Source organism: Rissa tridactyla, chromosome 4, assembly GCF_028500815.1.
Source record: "Rissa tridactyla isolate bRisTri1 chromosome 4, bRisTri1.patW.cur.20221130, whole genome shotgun sequence".
NCBI lineage: Eukaryota > Metazoa > Chordata > Aves > Charadriiformes > Laridae > Rissa > Rissa tridactyla.
Window position 1 is genome coordinate 4,505,900 of NC_071469.1, and position 21,113 is coordinate 4,527,012.

Here is a 21,113-nt window from a genome sequence, read left to right on the forward strand (position 1 = left end):
ATTCACCTGCAGTGCAAATGGTGGTGTATGGTCAGAGTTCCTCCACAGATTACGACCAAGTCGTCGTTCTGTCTCTTAATTTATCAGCACCACTCTACGGTGTTTGCTAAGAAAAACCCCATATCCCTTAGGTGGAATTTTATGAATTGTCTGCCATTTTTGGAGGTACAACCACCATTAGGATGAGATCTGCAAACCCCAGGCCTGTTAAACAGCTCTGAAAACACTTCAGATCTCTTGTATGTCAGCAGTTCAAATCCTAAAAATGTAATTTTTCTTTTTGAGCACCATCTCCTCGTTTTGTCTCTCTGGTTCTTCCCTGTACCACAAACATGTATCTCATTAGTCTACATAACATCCATGTTTAATTATCCTTAGCAGACTAAAATTTGCCAGTTTCCATATGGCTGATCTGTTCAATCTGCCAGGTTTTTCATGATTTATTCAGGAAAAAAAATGGCAATTTACAAAAACAAATTCTTTGTTTCCCCACAGAAAGACCAGTTTCTATTCTCTGAGCCAAAAAACTAGAACTAAACAATATGTACAACAGAAGCAGATGTAGCTATTATAGTGCGGCCTGGTGCTTTGAGAAAAGGGACAGCACGAGTAAAATTATTGCATTAATACATTTACTTCATTGTGTTTAACCTTTTCTACTTAACATCACTCATGTTATTCTTTCGAGTGTAAAAAAATTTAAACTTCTTCACCCCATTTTGCCTGTCTGCAATCCCACCACCAGAACCTGGCATTGTTACCAGTATAAAAAGGAAAACACTGAGAGCGCACATTTCTAAATATAGTCAGCGGGAGCTTTTGGCTTGTAAGCAACAATCTCCGTTGTTGTCAAATTCCACATTAAACCAATGGATCTATTTTGTATCAATACACTTTAATTGGTTTTCTGGATGACATCTCCACGGAATAATGCCAGGATCAGTAGTGAGTACCGGGGCTGTATTAGCCGAGTAAACATTAAGTTATTATGTGCCTTTCAGAGAGCACAAAAGTTACTCTAGCTTGAAGCCATATGGCCGAGAAGCATGTTGACATATCTCAGCAATAAAGGGTTATGTTACAGAAGGGACCATGTCGAGGAGATCAGAAAAGCTGGATCGGCTACTTGACCAGTGTCACATCACTGAACCCGGCGTAAAGAGCTTGAACAAAATGACATGAACTCATCTGCGACCACTGTCTAGGAGCGGAGACCTTTAACAATGGCAGCACCTGCCAGATCGCCGTTCTCCTCCCCAATAAAGTCACCAACAGCCCCCTCACTGTTCTGTCATGTGCCTGGCACAAGGCCCCTATTGTTACCAGCCACTCTCACTCCAATAATTTCTCCTCTAAATGACACTGCACCACCACAGGTCATTTCAAGGGGACTGAAAAGAAAGATTTTGCATCTGTTTTGAGTTGTAGGCACCAAGGGGGAGGGGGGGCTCGAAGCCCCTTGATAGCTGGCAAATGGTAATAGCAAAATGTCTCTATTGTTTGTGTCTGAACAAACAACCATACTACATGAGAGTTTTTATTGTCCTCAAGGCAATCTGCCACGAATGCGCCCCTTTGCCCATACTCTACAAAGAGAGAGGGGGGAAAAAAAAACCACCACAATAGTCACAGTTAGGAAACCTTAGTGAGAGTTTAATGACCAGCTACCAACTAATGGATGGTGAGTAACATATGGCAGAGCTTGGCCTCTTCACATATTGATTAAAAATAATTTAAAATTTAAAGCCAAGTTTGTTTGACAAGGTTCCAGCTTCTCAGCAGCCACTTAACAATCTGAATAAATCTGAAGGGGAAAAGCTTAAATTCTAACCCAAGGCAAAGCAGAACAAATTCATTGTCACATTACATAATTGAATCTATTACATTCACTCGAGATTAACAGCCAACACTTAAAGATTTTCTCTCCCTTTACCTAAAATATTTGCTGATGTAAACAGCAATGCAGCTCTCTGTAATATTTGGTAACCTTTTTAGAGCGCCTTTATTAGACCCTCTTTATTAAACACAAACATTAATGGCCATAATCGAGACCTCTTAGTCACATTTTAACCACATAATATTATTTAATGTAACTGAATGATTCTGTTCTTATGTCCTTGAAGCACCACCCGAGTAAAATGGTCATATTTTTATACCCATCTTTGTGTCCTTTTCGAGCGTGATGAATGTCAGAAGCTGGAGCACTTGAGATAATTGCTCCCGCTGAGTGGATTTAAATAAAGTCTAACTGGATTACTTTTTATTTGCTCTCAAAACCAGCTACACACACTAGAAAATAGATCAGATAACAGCATAGAAATTACAGTACCTGTCTCTACCAAGGATCGGATGTGCAGCTAAGAAGATTCCAAGCAAATGTAAGGAACAAAACCACACTGGTACTGAGTTTTATATAGCGATTATTTGGAAAAAGGAAATGTCCCATACAGCTTAGCTATACACACAGTAAGGATGTGGATAAAGACTTTGGGTATTTGGCAACAGACACAAACCGGTGGGTAAAGCACTGAGCTGGTATCAGGAGGTCTGTAATCTGCTCCCAATTCAGGCGCTGAACTGCTCAATAACCTCAGCCAGGTCACTTCATCTCTGGCTTCTCTCTTATTTGTTTTTCAGTGGCTGCTGCAAAGTGTTCCAGTCTTTGCCAAGGCTCCATCCGTTAATTCAACACAAGAGAGTAACCAAAAAGATGGTACAGAGGTGAGACTCTCACTGGTCATCAGCCCCGCTATGAACATGTCCCATGTCCCTTACACGACAAAGGCAAATGGCAAGTTTTAAAAAGTTAAAAATTTGTCTTTTGGAGAATGTCACACCCCAAGCACTCCAGAGAACGCCACAGCCAACCTGAAGTAGCAGCGAGCCAGAGTATCTGCAGGATTTACAGAGGTTACCATGGATCGGCTGAACCAGCATAAAGTGCAGGACGCGGAGGGCACAAACACTGGCAGACGCATGAGTCAACGGTCTCTGAAAACCACTGTCAGAAGACACGGCAACACCCAGCAGCCGGGTACTGCTTTTTCAGGTGCGAAGAAACAGCAGGCAATGGCGGGGAGATGTTAGAAAGCACAGTCCTGGTGACATGATGGCATATCTAAAAGGGGTAATGTTGAAATGGTGGGGAAAGAAACCTTGTGCCCCTTTCCTGACTAGTGGGAGCAGCACGGAAGTAGTCAGCGCAAGGTTAGAGATGCAGTTGGGCTCTTAACCAAGAGGTCAGTTAGTTTAGAAAAGTGACTTTAAAATATTTTAACAGGTTTCACTTGATTACATCTGCTTATTTCTCTTACTGGAATTACTAAAACACTCGTTAAGAACTCCATTTATTTCTAGAGATTTTCTGTTATGCCAGCACATTAGTACGTGACAGAACTTTGAAAGGGATTAAGGTACATACTGATGGAGGCAGAAATAGAGCTCCTCAACTGCCACAGGAGTTAAGACCTTACTTGTTCAAATGCTTTTAAAAGAACAACAACAAAACAACACTGGATACCAAAACACCATCTTCACCTCTGCATGTGTCAAATTCTGTCTAGCGACCACGCATTATTAACTGCGGAGTGCTCCTCGGAGATAACAAAGAATGATTGTTGCATTTCTCTGACTGGAAACGGGAATGCAGCAAGGGATTTTTCCGAGGTCACACAGGAAAATCTGTGTCAACACCAGGATTAGAAGTGAAATCATCTGGCTTCCAGCTCCATAAAATCATCCTTCCTCTCCAAAAAAAATTACTTTTCTTTTCTAATAATAAAAGCCACTACAGGAAGGGGTGGTCTTCTGCTTTTGTCTTTTAACTTTAGAAATATAAGGAATGATCAACTCCGGTCCTCCCTGCATTTGGACTTCCTTGAACACAGCCTGTGCACACTGAATGCAGGAAAGAAGTTAACGGCTTCATTCTCATCTCGTTCTTTCCCCTTCATGCTCCCAAACAGCAAGCAACATAAATTAAGATTTGAATCAAACCAATCCTTGGCACATCCACTTCTCCTACAGGCATCTTTGTGCAATCTGACCGCATCCCAATCTTGAGTGCGTTCTTCAAATCTGCAAGGCAAGAAGTACTGCTTTCCCATCAAGAGATGGGAAACAAAAGCGTAGACTAGTAACTTGCTAAAAATCAAAGACGAAGGTACCTTTTTGAAAGTAGTTCCCTAAATGAAGGCTAGCGCTTTGCCTGTTGGATCTGCCTTCATCTCAAAAGACCGAAGGAGGTAACTGGGACTCGATGTGGATGCCAGGATCATCTTGTATTAACTCACATCAGCCAAGAGTGAAACACCAAACGTATACAAATTTGGGACATTATTAATTTTGGTATTTATTGTATACCCAATACAGAATATGTTATATATGTTTGGCTGATTTTCATACTTACAGGTGTGCCACATTTGCATGAACACAAAAACAACTTCTGCAGGACTGCAGCTGCCATGGGAACTTTCTAGTAGACCATGAGTATTGACTAAATGCCCACTGAAATTATTTTCTTCACGCTGTCATACCAAACATTTTATAAATCTGGGATTTTAAAAACAGAATAAAACTGAAGATCTTGTAGAATGTACATAAATGCCTTCAGCAGAAAATATGCCCAGAATATCAAGTGTACCATAATTTTCTCTCAAGCAATTGTATATTGTCCATAGCATCACTGGAGTTTACATGCACACAAATGATTTCTGAACTATTTGTCATTAAAGTTAATTAAAATCTCCTGCCTGAAGAGAAAAATAATATGATCTGGGAGTGAATTTGGAAGCCGTTATGGATGGTTCTTGTGCTCTATAACAGGGCACATTGCAGCTGAAGGAGCCACGCGTTACCGCGAGTGCAGAGGAGCAGAGAAACACATGACTGAAGAAGGGTGAGGGAAGACAGAGGAGAAGCGCTGCAGCCTTTGCACTTCCCAAAGACCTTGGGTCTTTCCGCCCAACATCGGGATGCTAGAATTTTCATCGTGGCAAATCTTTTCTAAGAGGAAAGAAAAGATGGATTGAGAAATCCTCAGCGAACGGGTCCAATGCTGCAGTTTACTGAGCACTGTGAAGGTCTTCTGCCTAGGAAGGAAAGGAGAGTAACTCAGGACTTCCCAGGGAAAGTCAGGGAACCGCAGGCATTTGCATAATATTTGTAAAACCTGCTTCTGCCGCAGATATTTTTAGGACCATGGAGGACTTCCTCCTCCCTTCCTTGCCTCCCTTCTCCCAGCAGGTCAAGTAAAAGTCTGCTGCCCTGAGCCCTGCTATCTTTCTTAGCAATCTGATTAACATATGGACACACTCTGGCTTACTAAAAACAGGAAATCAATTTGAAAGGCAAGACAAATATTATTTGCTTTCTTCCCATCTGCTGTGATATGTGAACACGCCTGCTTTCAGCAGTGATACGGGATTATTGATTTAGGATATTTATAGTGTATATGCCATTATCAGGCCAGCTATCAAAGGGCTGTAGGAAAGGCTGGTTGACCCTACAGGCTATTTAGATATGTAGTTGCTTAAAAAAAAAGTCAGATTTTCTTATTCAAGTTGACAGCAATACTATTTCATGTCATGCCTAAAGATACCATTTCCTGCTTTGCCATCTACTTCTGTTTGATTGCAAGTCAAATTAAATGTAATTGTTAAAGGTCTCTCCTGTCTGCATGGTGACCCCAATGCATTTCCAGACTACTGCTTTGACCCTCTGGGTCTGCAAAAAGCTGGTTTTCACGTTGCCTTTTTACCTATAATCAGGCTGAGTCAATTTGCTAAAGGGAGCACAGAAAGCCAGAGGACCCTTTACCATAAGCACAGGCTGTCTATAGATAAATAATCAAACCCAATAATTCTGAAGTGGCCACAGATAACTACCTAAGAAGACACAGCATGGTGTGCTCCCAGCGGTAGCCTGGGCCAAACGTGAAATAGTGGTTTGGATTGCTGCTGAGAGTATACAACCGATATCTTTCCTAACTGTATTGCATTCAATCCATTAACTCTTCTCCACTTTGCTCAAGCCTTATTAAAAAAACCAAAAATGACTCCAGTTGTCAGGAGGACTTATTTTGCAATGTGAACCAAATTATTGAGAGCCTGTGCTCGTAGAGAGCTCCATATAGCAATGTGAGGCTCTGCCAACGGACGTGGTCTGCACACACATATCACAGCGTCCCCCACAAGTATAAGCTAAGATGTGCATGAACTTACACAAGGCTGATGCCCACCTGGTCAACAAGTAAAGATATAATATTAAATATATGTGCCATAAAGACAGATCAGCTTTAGGACACTCCGTACTTACTGGGAAATCCTCAAGACTGACCCATATTTTCCAAAACTTTTGCAAGCATGAATTCATGTCCAGAAAAATGAAATTTTCCTAATTTGCTGATCCTTCATGCCTCTCACATGGTTAATGGTACATACCACATATTTTCTGAGATGCAGGCAGGACTCTCTATATTTCCCCTTTCTTAACTCTTTCCATGAACTGTCAAGTATTACCATTTAACTTCTCTTCTCCAACTCAGAATTATTGTTTCAGACTCTTTGTGAACTCAGGCAGACACCTACACTTCGGTTTCCTTCACCTTGAAAACACCTTGCCTCTGAAAATGTAACTGGAAACTTGTTTATTTGAACGAAGTCTGGTTGTCTGGAAAACTACTGAAATACTACCACGGCTTTTCCTGGGTAGTGGCATCTTCCGGGAGGCATGTTCCATGGTTCAGGTGCCCATCAAAACCTGTGCCATTCTTGGCGTTAGCTGGAACAGAGAGTATCCGGATTTGGAAGATTCCCTTACAGATGAGCCAGGCTCCTGTCCCTGCTCTGCTGTTATCCTAGGCAGTCAGCCCATCACCTCATGGAAGATCCTCTATCTCAGCAAGTATTCTCAGGAGAACAAGCATTTTTTTGGAATAGATTACTATGACTGATGTTCCTGAAAGTACCTGGCTGTTTATGTGACCACCTGATGTCCCTTCCAGTCCCGTTTCTCTGTCTTTTTAAGTAGGAAATAACTGGAGAAAATTACAAGTTACTGGAATAGAAACTATAAATGAATACACATTAGTTATTAAGTAAAAAAAAAAAATTATCTGCAAGAAAACGTTGAATCTGCCCACTGACGGTTGAAATACAGACCACTCTTAGGTCTTAGAACCAGGCACTCCCTGCGCCTTGTCATTGGGTTCCAGGTAACTGAGCTGGCACTGGAACTGACTGACCTCAGCTTGATGGAAGCCTCGATCCCTCAAGGGATCCAGAAAAGTCAAACTAAGGCAAAGCCCCTCTAGGAAATCCCCACATTTGGAACAGAGGCAGAGCCTGTCGGACCTTCCCAGCCATGAAGGATTTGTGGATCTGAGGCATGAGAATGAGCGGGAGCAGCTGAGAGAAGGATGTCTCCAGGGATTCAGAAGGGACTAAGGTCAAAGAGGATGGGGCAAGGCAGAGTAATGGTAGCTGTTTGCAGCAATGGAGAGGAGCACTGATTTTCAAAGCCACGTGGCTTGAGGTAACTTGAATAGAAACTGAAGTTCAGGAAGCAGTTCTGTGCCTAGAATCTGATGAAGCTATGAGGTCACGACAAAGACTTGATTTAATTTCAGCTGATGCATGACACCACTTCAGGAAACTCCCTTCTGCAGCAGATGATAACTGGCCAGCAAACATCTGGCTGCAGTTTTAGGGAAGTCCAAGAAGAAAGAGTTGAACCAGCAGCAGGTTATGAAATCAGCTGGGGTTATACCATGCTATAATGTTACTCAGATGCAACAGGGACCGTTGTAAGTCACTGACTGAGCAGCGCCCTGGCAGAACAATTCCAACTCTGTGCACAGGGTGTTTCTAAACGTCCAAGGGTTGTGCTGGGAGTTAATCACCACATAGACCCTGCGCTGGCCTCCTGCCAAGAAATTATTTTTGACTTCTTTCAATGTTGACTGTCAGTTTCTTCCATCTTTCGCCTACCAAGGCATCTGGCTACCCCCTCATGCATAAGAGGGTGTGAAGGATTGCAGTCTTTTCTAATATAATAAGCATAATTTGCAACAAAAGTTGCAGAATTAATTTTCAGGGTCGGGTAACCCTCATGTCTCAAAGGCTCTAACACACTATCACGGGAACTGCTTCTCCTGACCGGAAGAAGCATGTAATAGGAAATCCTGACATCTGGAAGAGCACATCTGGCAACCATAACGTTTCCAAACTTGCTTAGAGTCCTTGTTAGCCTTTTACACCAAATTATTACCAACTTCCTTGTGTCATGTTCTTTCTTTACAAGGTGTGCCCATATCACTCACATTTATCCTGTTGAGCAGCATCAATTATATAGTAATCACCTGTTTATCTGTAGCACAGTGAAACTTTTAATATATTCCTGGTCCTGGTGAAAAGTCAGGAAGTTTGCGGTGAGTTGCTTCTCGGTTGTTCGGAATTATATGGCTGTTGAAAATATCCAGTCCAAGCTAATAAAAAGAGCATAGGAAAAACATAAAAATCTTCTGATTCAGGCCTTAAGCCAATCTCTGCCTACAGAGGATGGGAAGAAGCCCTCATGTAAATTCAGATCTACTTGACATGAGGTTTCTCACGTGTTTCTCTGGAGCATTCTGGGGTTGCTGCTGTCAAGCATAACACGACACGCCCATAAAGGAATCCCTATGATACTTTTAAGCGTGACAAAAACATCTTTCACGCATGGTAGAATAAATTCACGGGGAAAAAAGGATGTCTCTAAACAGTTACAGAGTCTATCAGAGCAACATGGCATTCAAAAAAAAAAGTTTCCGCAGCCCTTTCACCAAAGTAAATTGCTTTGGTCTTCAAAGACACCTCATTTGCTAAGTTGATGTGACTTTTTCCTCTGTTCCAGTCCTTTCTTGTGACCTTTTGCACTTATCAAACCAAGTTTCTCCCTTCCTGGCCCTACAGTTCCCTATCAGTGTAACTCAGAGACTGCCACCACATAAGGGCTTGGAGTTCTCATTCAGCCCGCTCTTCACAGCTTTCCAAACCCGTCTTTTCATTCATTGCAGCTCTATCTCGCCAGCGCTTTGTGACTGGAACTGTACCTCTGTACTTCCCGATACACATCGAGCACAATGTTTGCTGGCAAATAGCTGATCTATAAAATAACACATAGGAATTATGTCTCCACTGTCTTGTGTGCAGCAACTAAACAAACTGTTATTACTCCAAACATATCTCAAAATGGGCCAAATCATAATGCTTTTTGCCCAATTTTTTTTTGTTTTTTTTGACTCTTATTTAATCAGGCTTTCTGTTAAGCCAAGGACAAAGTATAACCTGAGATGGACCGTGCCCGTGCCTGGTCCAACAAAAATTATTGTTTCTAGATGGATTTAGTGGAGAGCAAGGGAGTCATATTTACAATATTCTGTGCACATGTGTAAAGTTCAACTACAATTACAATAACTATGTGATGCTGACTGTTGATTCTCAGAGCCCCGAACTGACTAAATGTTTGGTTTTCACTCTGCAACCCCAGGTAATTCTCCTCACACGTTACCTTCAAGTATCCGTGCCTTGACATTTCAAGAAATACCAAAGATACTTTCCCTAACTCAATGTGTGTTCCCTGTACAGACAGAGGGCATTTCACAGGAGTCGGTGGAACAGAAACATAAACAAACCCCTGTGCCCTGGTTAGGCCTCCGAACAGGAATGCCAAACACCTCCCCCTGCTCTCTGTCACCGATACCTCCATCCCCATGGGTCACTGCTGGTGGCCACAGCTTTTAATCACATGCTGGGCCTCCAATGATTTATCACCCCTTAATAGTTTTTGTGCTGAAGATTCCCAGTTGGCAGCTCAGCTCCCTTTCCCCCCCACCACGTAGCATTACCCAAGAGCATCAAAACCAAGGCAGGAAAATATACTGTCCATGTGGGAGCAGAATTAATGCTGTTTAAGAAAACTATCTGTTACTGACAGGCAGTTTTGGCACGTAATTAGTGACACCATGAAAGACTTTAGGAATCATGCAACGGTTATAAAGTTAAAGACATGAAATCTAGCATAGCGTTCCCAATGAACTGCATGGCTATCTGTTGTTCTCTGCATAGTGCATTTAAAAACACAGTCAGGCTTGCTTTTGATAAACGCTTGCTAGGAGATTCGGTTTAGTTTTCGGTCCCAAGTTGCTTCAGTGAAACTTCCACCCAACTTATATGAACAGAAACACTGTGCACAGGAAAAGCTGCAGCACTTACAGAGTGCCAGCATGTGACGTGAGGTTCTGATCTCAGTACATAACCAAGATTTGTCTCATAGGAAACACTGATGCAGCATTTTTCATCCATAGGTCTCAAAAGTTTCCTGCACTTACCTCTATTTCAAAGCTGAGCTGACTTTCCGATTCACAGAGTGGGATGCTGCCCGAATCAGGGTTAAAGCCAACATTCCTTAGTCCCCAGCAAAAAAGCACTGCGACAGACCTAGACATCTCTCAGGAACAGACGAACTTTTTCCACTTGACCAGACTCATTGGGAAGAAACAGTTTTGATCCCACTTTCAACAAAGAATAAACAAGTTCAGTCCATACCAAGCCCTCACGCCTACGTCTCAGATTCTGCAGGAAAGGATTCTTCCCACTCAGGTGGCAATAATCTCTGCAGGTGGTGGCACTGGCAGCGATGAGGATAATGTTGGGCCATCTCCTTCTCTGATGGAGCTTGTCTGATGGATCCAAACAATCCATCCAGCCCATTTTTCTCTAAAACAAAGTAGACACACTTTAGTTGTGGGTTCTGAACACAATTAACCTACACATTGTGCAGAAGAGCCACATTATTTCAGCCACTGAACAGAGGAGTTTAACCATTTATTTTTCCAGTGGAAAAAAAGATAGGACCTTTATAGAAATGGGTCGCATTTCACTCCTGCTTCTCTTCCTCACATCTCTAACACTATTCGGTGGTCTAATCAAAGATACATAATGCATAGAAGAATCGGGCTGAATAAAGTAAAGAACCTAATAAATTTCAGTGACAAGCTCACACTTAGATAAAGGCCAAAAGACAAGGAAATCCAACTTGTCAGTCAACTATCTTGGAGGGAAATTATCTGGCACACGCGGGAGGTCTCCCGTTACCCAGGTCGAGGACGCAGCTTCAGCACGTCACTCCTCCCTTCCCACCCAGCTCTCAGGCTCATGGAAAGCGGGGTGATAATAGGGATGGAGACGTGCTCAGGTTTCATCCCGGCAGGGAGCTGTGATGGAACTGGGGAACACATGCTGACATTAACAGCTGAGAAATGTGTGCAGATGCCATATTTTAGGTATAGCTTTAGCATCTGCCAACATTTTGGAAGTTCTTTACTTGTATGATGCAAGCAACAATTTTTATGCAGGTAAGGTGTATTCTTGGTACATTTAAACATAATCTCCGTGGGTTTAGTTTCAATGACACCGAGCACGCATAGCCATAAACAAAATCATGCCATTCTTGGTGATTATCACCTCTAAAAATAAGACCTTTTGTTATATGTAAAGTCATTAACTATAAAGCAATAATTCAGCGTGTATCTAAAGATGTCTAAATACAAACATGATTTCATTCATAAAACACAATCTGCAACACTACCTTACAAACAAGGGTGCCCGTACACAGCACGTAACTTACCCGGGAAAAAAGGGAATCCCCTCTAACACGGGCTTACAACGCAGGCTGCCTTCTCACATCCAGTAGTGCAGATCGCAGCGTTTCTCATCACTGATGGATCAATTTACAAAGGCAGGGAAGGATAATAACTAAATAACATTGTCCGACTTAATTGCTAGCACACGGTACATAAATAGCATTTTTGCATTATGTCATACAACTACCATTGCCCTACATGGTAACAGGCCCTTAACAAATAGGTGTATGCGAGAACAAGGGCAGGCCAGAACCCTTATAAAGCAAACCGCTTCCTTCTTACAGTTTTACCACTTGCCATAGGCTGCGACAGAAGTGCTAAAATCTAAAGCTAATGCACAGGAGGTTTGTTTATTGCGTTGTATGGACCAAAGAAGAATTTCCTGCATATGAGACTGAAGGCAGAGTGTACAAAAATTCCTCTGAAGTCTGCAGAGAGCGTTGAACAGACCCTCCTCTGTATTAGCCTTTTTCTCGCATATCTGTGTTTTGAATTTTAACACAGCTGTGAAAGAAAAATAAAGAAAAAAAGAAAAAAAGAGCAACACCAATAACCTTGCCAATCGGGCATTCAAATGTCAGAGACAAAGGAAAGTTTGGAGAGGAGATGAGTTTGCTGTGGGCAATGACTGTGTCAGACAGCCAATGACATCACTCCCTCTGCTGTCTCCATCACGATTTTCCAGAACAGGATTACAGCGATGACAGATTCCATTCCAAAACTCCCAGGCAGCTCTTTACATAGATGTTAGCAGAACAAAAGCATTACACGAGATTTCCTCTCTCCGTCAAGCAGCATTTGATGTTCTCTAATCCTCACCTTGGGAAAAGCATTCAAGAACCGTATGGACTTGGTGAAATCACACAGGATGTCCTGTCTCGTAGCTAAAAATCACAAGTTAAGGAACCTCTGTGGGGCAGAAAGGGCAGAGAAAGTAGGTCCTGTCTTTTATTTCCAAGAAGAGGGTGGGGATACCCCCCAAAACTATGCGCATCACCATCAGGTGCAATTGCTACACTCTCCATAGAACACTATTCTGGTGACTTAATGGGGCATACTGGGGAGTAGAAAAACAGAAAGGGCATCAACATTCTCTGCTGCATTAGAGAATTTTTCAGTGAAAAAATTTTAAAAATTTATTCTACTTTCATCTTTAAAAGTTCAGTCCTCCACTTGTACAGAATTTTGACCACAGCTGGTTGACTATGGAAGTGTTGGAAGTCACAGCGCTTGACGTTTGGACAGAAGCTTTCATTTAAAATTAATAACCAGCATTTTCATGCATTTTAACTAAAACTGACCTAATCATTAAGAATTTATGTGTTCAGTTAATCTAGTTCCCTTTCCTAATTCAGTTATCAACTTGGTTAGAAGCTTCGTATGGAAACTCAATCTTATTTGTATCTATTGCCAACCATATCATCCAAAATAACATCATCAGCATCAATTGTCTGCAGTCCACTGTGTCACCCTTGACCTGAGCAGAAATTTTTTCTTCTCCTTCATGGAATTATATCCAATGAGCAAAAGAGCAGTATAAGTTGCATTTTCAAAGTTTGATGCATGCTACAATGCACATAACATTTACCCCGTTTTCATTCTCCGTGTATTAAATGGATGATCAGAAGCTAGAAGCAAATAAAAATCATAGCACGGCTTCTTGGAGTTACCCTTTTTAAAAACTACTCTTAAAATGTTACCGCTCTGTCTTTTTCTCAGCCTTCCATATTCATAAACCTCTCCATTAGTATTTAGTTAACGGAAAATCAAAGCAAGTTGAACAGGTGCTATTGTAAAAAACCCTTTACACTTGAGACAACTGCTTCACGGTCATTATCTAAGTATGTCTTGCGGTTTGGAGCCACACTTGGAAGTTTAGATTTGTTACATTACCCAGCGCTCCATTCCCTGCACCAGCCTCTGTTTTATTAACACCAGTGAAGACAAGCCGTATGTTTCAGATATGAACTCACACGAAAGCGTCTCTTAATTCAGAGCTAGCAATTGATTCAGGCCCATCTCTGCCTGTTGTATAATTCTTCTTTTATTTCCCCTGTCGTATTCTGGGTGTATTCTAGTATTTCTGGAGTGCGATGAAATGAGTTTAGATTACGAGCACAGCTACTGGTGTGCTGCCCACCCCAAGTGACTCCGGCACCTTCTACTTTCTTACAGCGACATCCCAAGTCCCCAGGATTTATCTGTGTAGACGACACAATCATAATTCATCGGAAAGCGCAAGGAACGAGCGGTGTATCAGAAAAGTTTTTGTTTTTTTTTTTTTTACTTTTAACTGCAAGCAGAGGGTTGTCATAAGAACGTATTACATTGCCTGGCGTTAACAGGCATGTCACTGCAAGCAAAACCAGTTTCACATCTTGGGTAGTTTGAGAAGCAGACAAATACCGTGACTGTCTTTTTCTTCTTGATGTCCTTGTATAATTGATCTTGAGCTAGGAACTTTGCATTCCAGCAGAAGCCTGGATTACAAACCTAGACCAACAACCGTCAGCCATCAATCTTGAGGCCATCTATCCTATCTGCAACCATTCCTATCAGCCATTAGCTATTTCGTAACTCTAAATCTCTGGGAGAGAGATCATCTTTCAAAGCAAGTAAGCGCTCAGTGCATACCCCCATTCATTCCTCCTATTCTTTTGCTAATTCCCATCTATTACTCCCTCAGCACTTGCAGTGAAATCTCATGCTCGTTGCTTCAGTCATATTTATACACCACATTATTAAGCATCAGAAAAGAACTAATTGCTTTCTTTTTCCAGATACGATTTCCTACAAAAATGTGTGAGTTTTCCAAAAATATTGCAGATCAGAATGCAACGATTAATAACACCTTCAGCATACATCCATAACTATTTGCTTCTTATTTATATTGATTTCTCCTTACACCATTCCTGAAGTGCAATGTGGCACCAGGGGAGCCGCGTTAAATATACCCTCACTATAAGGGTTCTTTCCCAGTGCCAAAGCAGTGTAAGATGAGAGGTTAGTTAATATAAAGGAGACAAAGGCCTTGTATTCAAAAAGGTACCTCCACATAAGATCCTCTTTTCTTCTTCAGAAAATTTTTAGGGTTTTTTTTTTTTTTTGCTATGTCTGAAAATACTATCATTTTAAATACATATATTTTACTAAGAAAATATTCTGAATCTGCATTGAAATCCTCTTTCTGCTATACTCCAGTTCTCAAAATATTCTGTTCTGTGAGCCCTTTATCATCACAGACTAAAGACAGTGTCTCTACACACACACAACCCAAAAAATAAAAAACGGCAAAATGCCCTTCAGCACCTTGCACTTGCACCGAGACATCCATGCCCATTTCATCTTCATCTGGGTAACAGTAGTCTCTTAAATTAGGAAAGTCATGGGATTCATTTACATGGATATGACGGGTTTGCACCTGGCATAAATAGATGCATCTCCTTCAGTGTTATTGCAGACATGCTGATTTACGGCAGAGGACAAAACAGGTTGACGGCTCCTCCACAGCACAGGCAAAATTACCTTTTGCTGCCAAAGTACTGCTATAATTATACACCTAATCGAGCATTTTGCCTTCACCTTCTGCCAGCAAAACTCAATTTCTCAGAGCAAACGGCAGTGAGAGGACACCCTGCAGCCATGGGACTGCTCTGGCTCCATCAGCTGCAGGTTTCTGCCTCCAGCCCAGCCAGGGGGTGACGGGACAAGCATGAGAAGCACTGCAAGGAGCTCAAAACGCTGTCACCAGCGGAAGCAGGGAAGCAGAGGACAGGCAGACTGGGGGAAGTCTGTACCCTGCCATGCCTGAAGAGAGCAGACTCCAAGGCTTCCTGAACCAGGCTTTTCACCTCTGCCGAGCTGCAGGCCACGGAGGGCAGGGGAAGCACCAAAGCAGGGCACTGCTGAGACAGGGCTCAGCCCTGGCAGGAGGCTCTGCTCTTCTTAATACCCTTTTATTTCAGTCAATTACACTGCATTCACACACAGACCAAGAAGACCAGGGGTGCCCATCGCTGTGTGTTTCCACCGCCCTCCTTCCTCTTGCCTTTCCTCAGGCAACACCCTGCTTCACTGAATGCCCAGAAGAAGCCCTGTCAACCAAGTTTCTGGCTGCGATTGAGCTGGGATTGCAAAACTCAGCCTGGATTTCTGTACCTCTGTGCGTACCGGTGGAAGAAAGATACTATTACACTTTCCTGTGATGAGACAGACTCCTTCAAGTCAACTGGTCACAAGCCCATTATACAATGCATATATTTAGAACATCAACATCCAGCATACATGGCCTGCTGAACTTCCTAAATAATTATATTACTCAAGCTAATCTTCTTAATTGTTTAGGTAGAATTTTCCAATTGTTAGCACTCCTCTGGTGTTTTCCCATTGGAATTCTTGTTCCTAAAGAACAACAATAGACTCAAGGAACTTTTATTACTTTGGGACTAGTCACTAACACTGTCACATTGTTTTTTCTTCTTTTCAGATAACGATTGCAGGCTCTAAAATGTTATTTCTTTTTTTAAGTGCATTACACTGAAGTTCACCACGACCACCACATCTGCCAGGGAATACACAACATTTATTTTAATTAGCTTGTGGTTTTTCACTTAGTGCACCTTGTTGAACGACTCCTCTAAAAGCAGCCCAGCAGGCACCAGCAGCGCAGGGAACGGTACCTGCCTCTCCCAGACGCTACCTTGCCATCCTGAATGCATCTTCTTCGCTCACAAGAGAGGAGATACCAAAGCGCACAGCTTCTGGCAGGCACAACAGCCCTGTCTGAATTCATCCTGCAATTCAGTAAACCGAAATAATAAATCAAAAAGCCTGAGGTCAATCGCATCACATTCAGACCTCTAACTACATTTCTAAGGCATCGGGTTGACACCACTTTCTGTTGAAGTTAACAAATTACTTCGAGATGCTTTTTAACTTTTTATAAATTGAAACCAATTTTACCAAGCCCGTGAGAGATGCACTTTTCAGAGTCAAGGAAAATAATCTGATGTCTAATGTGTCAAAAAAGTCCAACCTTACAGACCACTCTTAAAATTCCTAGTCTACAAGTCATATTCTTAGCCAGAAACAGCAACACTGGTGTAAAAAGGTATAAGTTATTTGAAGGTTTTTTAAAATATTATATTATTTAAAATATAATAAAGCTAATTTTTTAATTTTTTTATATATATATATACATATATAAAAGAAGCACACATTTTCTGGCTAGCTTTCTTTTAAAAGCATTTCATATGCACAATTAAGATATGAAGCATGGGCCCGACAATGTTGTTAGGAATTTAAGTGTGCCAGTCCTGACAAATCATTGACGCTTAACAGTTCTGCCTTTAAAGTCATCATAATTTGACTTCAGAGCACTGCGAAAAGCTAAAAAAAGATTTTAAGAGTTGGAAAACGACTTTTCTTTCCAGGCCCTTCGGAGTACTGTACATTCATTGTACTTTTGAAAGCAATGTGACTTGTGAAACTGGCAACTTTCCCATCCATAGCGTCTTAGAGATGTTTATAGCACATGATATTTTAATTGCCTGATGACAAAATTATTCGGAAATATATCAGTTTCACAATGCATTTGCTTCATATTTTAAACAAAAAGTACGAGGTTTGAATAACACTAAGGACTGGATACAAGCCCAAAAAACCAACACAAATGTTAGGGAAAGGTGTCCAAAATTCATCACCCTTAACGCATCCATCGACCTGTATTCGTAAGCAAGGTGTTGCTGGAGATTCAAACTGGCCCATAACTATCCAGGCGCTATAGACAGCCATTATGGGTGAAATCCATGGTCCCTCCTTAGAGTCTGAAGTTTATTCTAGGCTGTATCTTCTTAAGGGTCTTCTCAAGGGAGCAGTGGCTGCCAGAGACCAGCATTTTTTTTTTTCTGATGAAGAAAACCCTAGTAACTTCTAAACAACCAATGATATTTAAAATAGGGAGCTACTGAACAAAGAAGACAGAGTTACTCAAGAAATGTATTAAGTCATTTTGCAGTCAAATTACAATAATACGATCTGATCTGCACAAGCCGAGCCACAGAATTTCATCCAACAGACTGACTTACCTTCTCCGCTTGTTAAGTAGAAAATCTCCCCAAACCCACAGATATTGATAATATCTGAATAGGATATCTACTGCCTTCTGAGTGAAGTTTGCCATCTTTTGATGTATAAAATCCTAAACTGACTTTGGATATGCCTACTTGTGGGACTGACTGACTGTTGGCATTCATAAACCTGGAGTCTTCTGCTTTATAGAAACATTAAAGGATATGACCGTGTAGACAAACTGCTGCAGTTTTGGAATTCAGGCTCACTTTTTACAAGAACATACACAGAGATAACCCAATCTGTTAAACCCACCCCCCCCAGCAGATTTGCTGTTAATATCCCACCTTTTTAACAGGCAGTCAGGAAAATTGTCTAGCTTGGTGAGCACATATAACAGAGAGGGAAAAAGAAGGAGACGTTTTAATGATTACATTTTGTTGCAGCTTTTAAATTGGGAAAGTCCTTCCATTTCCTAAGTTTTTGATTGTTTTGTTTTATTTCTTAAGTATCTTACCAGGGCACATCAGTAAGCTTACAAGATAAATAGAATTTAAAAACAAGGGGAAAAATGTCTCTTCAACACAGTCCACAGTTTTAGACTCTTGAAACTGTTTATACAGTACCTTCTATGAGCAAAGGCTAATTTAATGAGCTAATGGATTTTTTTTGTTTGTTTTATTTTACAAAGCACACACAATATATGCTGTAGTTAACAGATGCACAACTCAAGACATCTGACCAAAGTCCTGTTAACTGCACTCGGAGACTTGTAAATTTGGGTCCTGCTGAAATATCTGAAAGCAAATCCTCTTATGAAAATGAACTTCATTTATAGCAGCTGAAGATCTGACCTGTCTCTCACCATTACTTGTATATAGGAAAAACACGGGCCCCACTCCTAAACTGGGATTTTACTGGAATGCTGTTGTGGAAAAGGAGTTACACTGGTGCTCCTAATCATATTAGAGATCATGTTTTACAAGTGGCAACTGACCCTTAACTGTCCAACGCTAGTAGGTGTCACTATAATTTATACCCTAATGGGAGTTCCTCTCTCTGTAACTTCCCTACGTCTGTGGCCTTGTTTATCAGTTCAGTAGCCCTTGTAACAAAACATGCACGTATATTCCACGATGTACGTCACATCCTTGCAAGGAGCGAGGGTAGCGAGACACCCTGAAATGTGGAATGTGCATTAGCAAGCGTGCTCCATAAAATTTCAAAGCCTGAAATCTTTTCACAGCCTGACAGATTTTCCCATACAGCTTTCCACATTCCTAGTGTAACCCAATACAGGCAGTGCAGGCTGAATGATAAACAGAGACTCCTTCAGGAAGCCTTGGGAAAGTGGAGCCTCAGAATATTACACTTTGCTCTAACTATTCCACAGGTGACTGTTAAGGCTACATAGCCCTTTTTTCAACTCAGTAGAAGACAGAAGAAGGGAAAATGGGACAGATCAAGTAACTAGAAATGTCTATTAATGAACTATCACTACTGTTGAACACTATCTTTTATGGAAAATACAAATACTTCAGTACTTTCCAAACCTGGAAAAAACAGAAGCAGCGTTTCAGCAGATACGTGACTTAATATTGCTTTTGCATTAGGTTCACCAATAAATTTTATTGTAAAATGTGGTTAGTAATACCTGCGAACCACGAGAAGCATGAAAGCACATGTCTACTACTTGCTTCATTTCTATTTCTTCTATTTACCAGCTGTGTGCTTGCCAGCTATAGCTTATACATATATTCATTGCAGCCCAGCCACAAGCGATGTGCATGCAGCACACAGAAGTACTCAGAGAAGGAGAGTCTCGCCGTAGCCAGCACATACTCACTGAGCCAGGCTCTCAGCAGCATTCGAACTGCACAAAAAGAGCCCAGAGCGGAGCCAAGGCAGGTACACACCACCAGGGCTCCCCAGACCATGCGACTGGCTCTCCTCCAGGTCAAAATCCAGTGTAAAAGCATCTTCAGAGCGGTTCTGCTTTACATCAGCTGTCAGTCACCGAGAGCTCGTGCAGTTTTCTGGCATTGTTGGGATGTTTTGAACATACTCCCTTGCTCATAGCTTTGCACTCAATGTAGCACAGAAACTGTTGATCTATGATCAAGGATGACCTTGACCATAGACTGTCTTTCACTGTATAGATCCAGTAGACCAGTGCAAACTAACTACAGCATTGCCAAGAACCAGAGCCAGGATGACTAATAACAACCTTCTGAGCAGCCACAGCACGTACTAAGAGCACAAAGTACAAAAAGTTTTCGAACAGAATAATACATAATATACCACAACCACCATATTGTGCCCATATTAGTGGTGGGAAAGCAAGCTTCAGCTGGTAATGCTTTCAATAGCTGTTGTGATCAAAAGAGAGAGCACGCAGTGCCCCATCCTACAAAACCTGTCGTGCCTGTTATTCAAAATTATCTGTAAAAAAAATAAGTGCAACTATATTTTTGACCATGGATTTGGGCAAAACACCAAACTGGATCATATTTTCATCAACTGTTATTCTTGTTTAGGACTGGACAGCAAAATCAGATAGTATTACCTCTGTTCCCTCAGCACATGACTATGTGACACAAACCGGAAAGATTCGAAGATGGCTGAACAGTATTTCCAGGCTGGATCTTTAGGCAGCCACAATCTGCATATTATTTGTAAGATTTCTGCTGCTTTTGGTGGTGAAAAAACATTTGCAGGAAACAGACTGAAATGCTATGATTGTCATTAAAAAAATTGTCATGCTTTATTATTATGTTATTTATTACCATCTTGGAAAGGTCCTGGAGAACAGGCGAGGTGCCTGAGGACTGGAGGAAAGCCAGTGTCACTCCAGTCTTCAAAAAAGGCAAGAAGGAGGAGCCGGGGAACTACAGGCCGGTCAGCCTCACCTCCATCCCTGGAAAGATGATGGAACAGCTTGTTCTGGGCATCGTCTCAAGGCATGTGGAGGAAAAGAAAGCTATCAGAAGTACTCAACATGGATTCACCAAGGGGAAATCATGTCTGACTAATCTGATAGCCTTCTATGATGGCATGACTGGATGAGGGGAGGGCGGTAGATGTTGTCTACCTTGACTTAAGCAAGGCGTTTGACATGGTCTCCCACAGCATCCTCATAGGGAAGCTTAGGAAGAGTGGGCTTGATGAATGGACAGGAAGGTGGATAGAGAACTGGTTGAAAGACAGAGCTCAGGGGGTAGTGATTAGGGGCACAGGGTCTAGTTGGAGGTCAGTGACGAGTGGTGTTCCCCAGGGGTCAGTACTGGGTCCAGTCCTCTTCAATATACTCATCAATGACCTGGATGAGGGGATAGAGTGCACCCTCGGCAAGTTCGCTGAT

General features: G+C 41.7%; 1 long non-coding RNA gene across 2 annotated transcripts in view; it reads right to left on the reverse strand.

The window, feature by feature from the left end:
* Positions 1–16,473, reverse strand: part of LOC128908426 (uncharacterized) — a 57,367-nt gene extending 40,894 nt beyond the window's left edge. For both annotated transcript variants that reach the window (XR_008465947.1, XR_008465946.1), the window contains exons 1-3: positions 11,668–16,473; positions 10,370–10,757; positions 8,360–8,485 (exon numbers count right to left, since the gene is read on the reverse strand). This is a non-coding gene — a long non-coding RNA (uncharacterized LOC128908426). The remainder of the gene's footprint in view (positions 1–8,359; positions 8,486–10,369; positions 10,758–11,667) is intronic.
* Between the last annotated feature and the right edge of the window lie 4,640 nt (positions 16,474–21,113).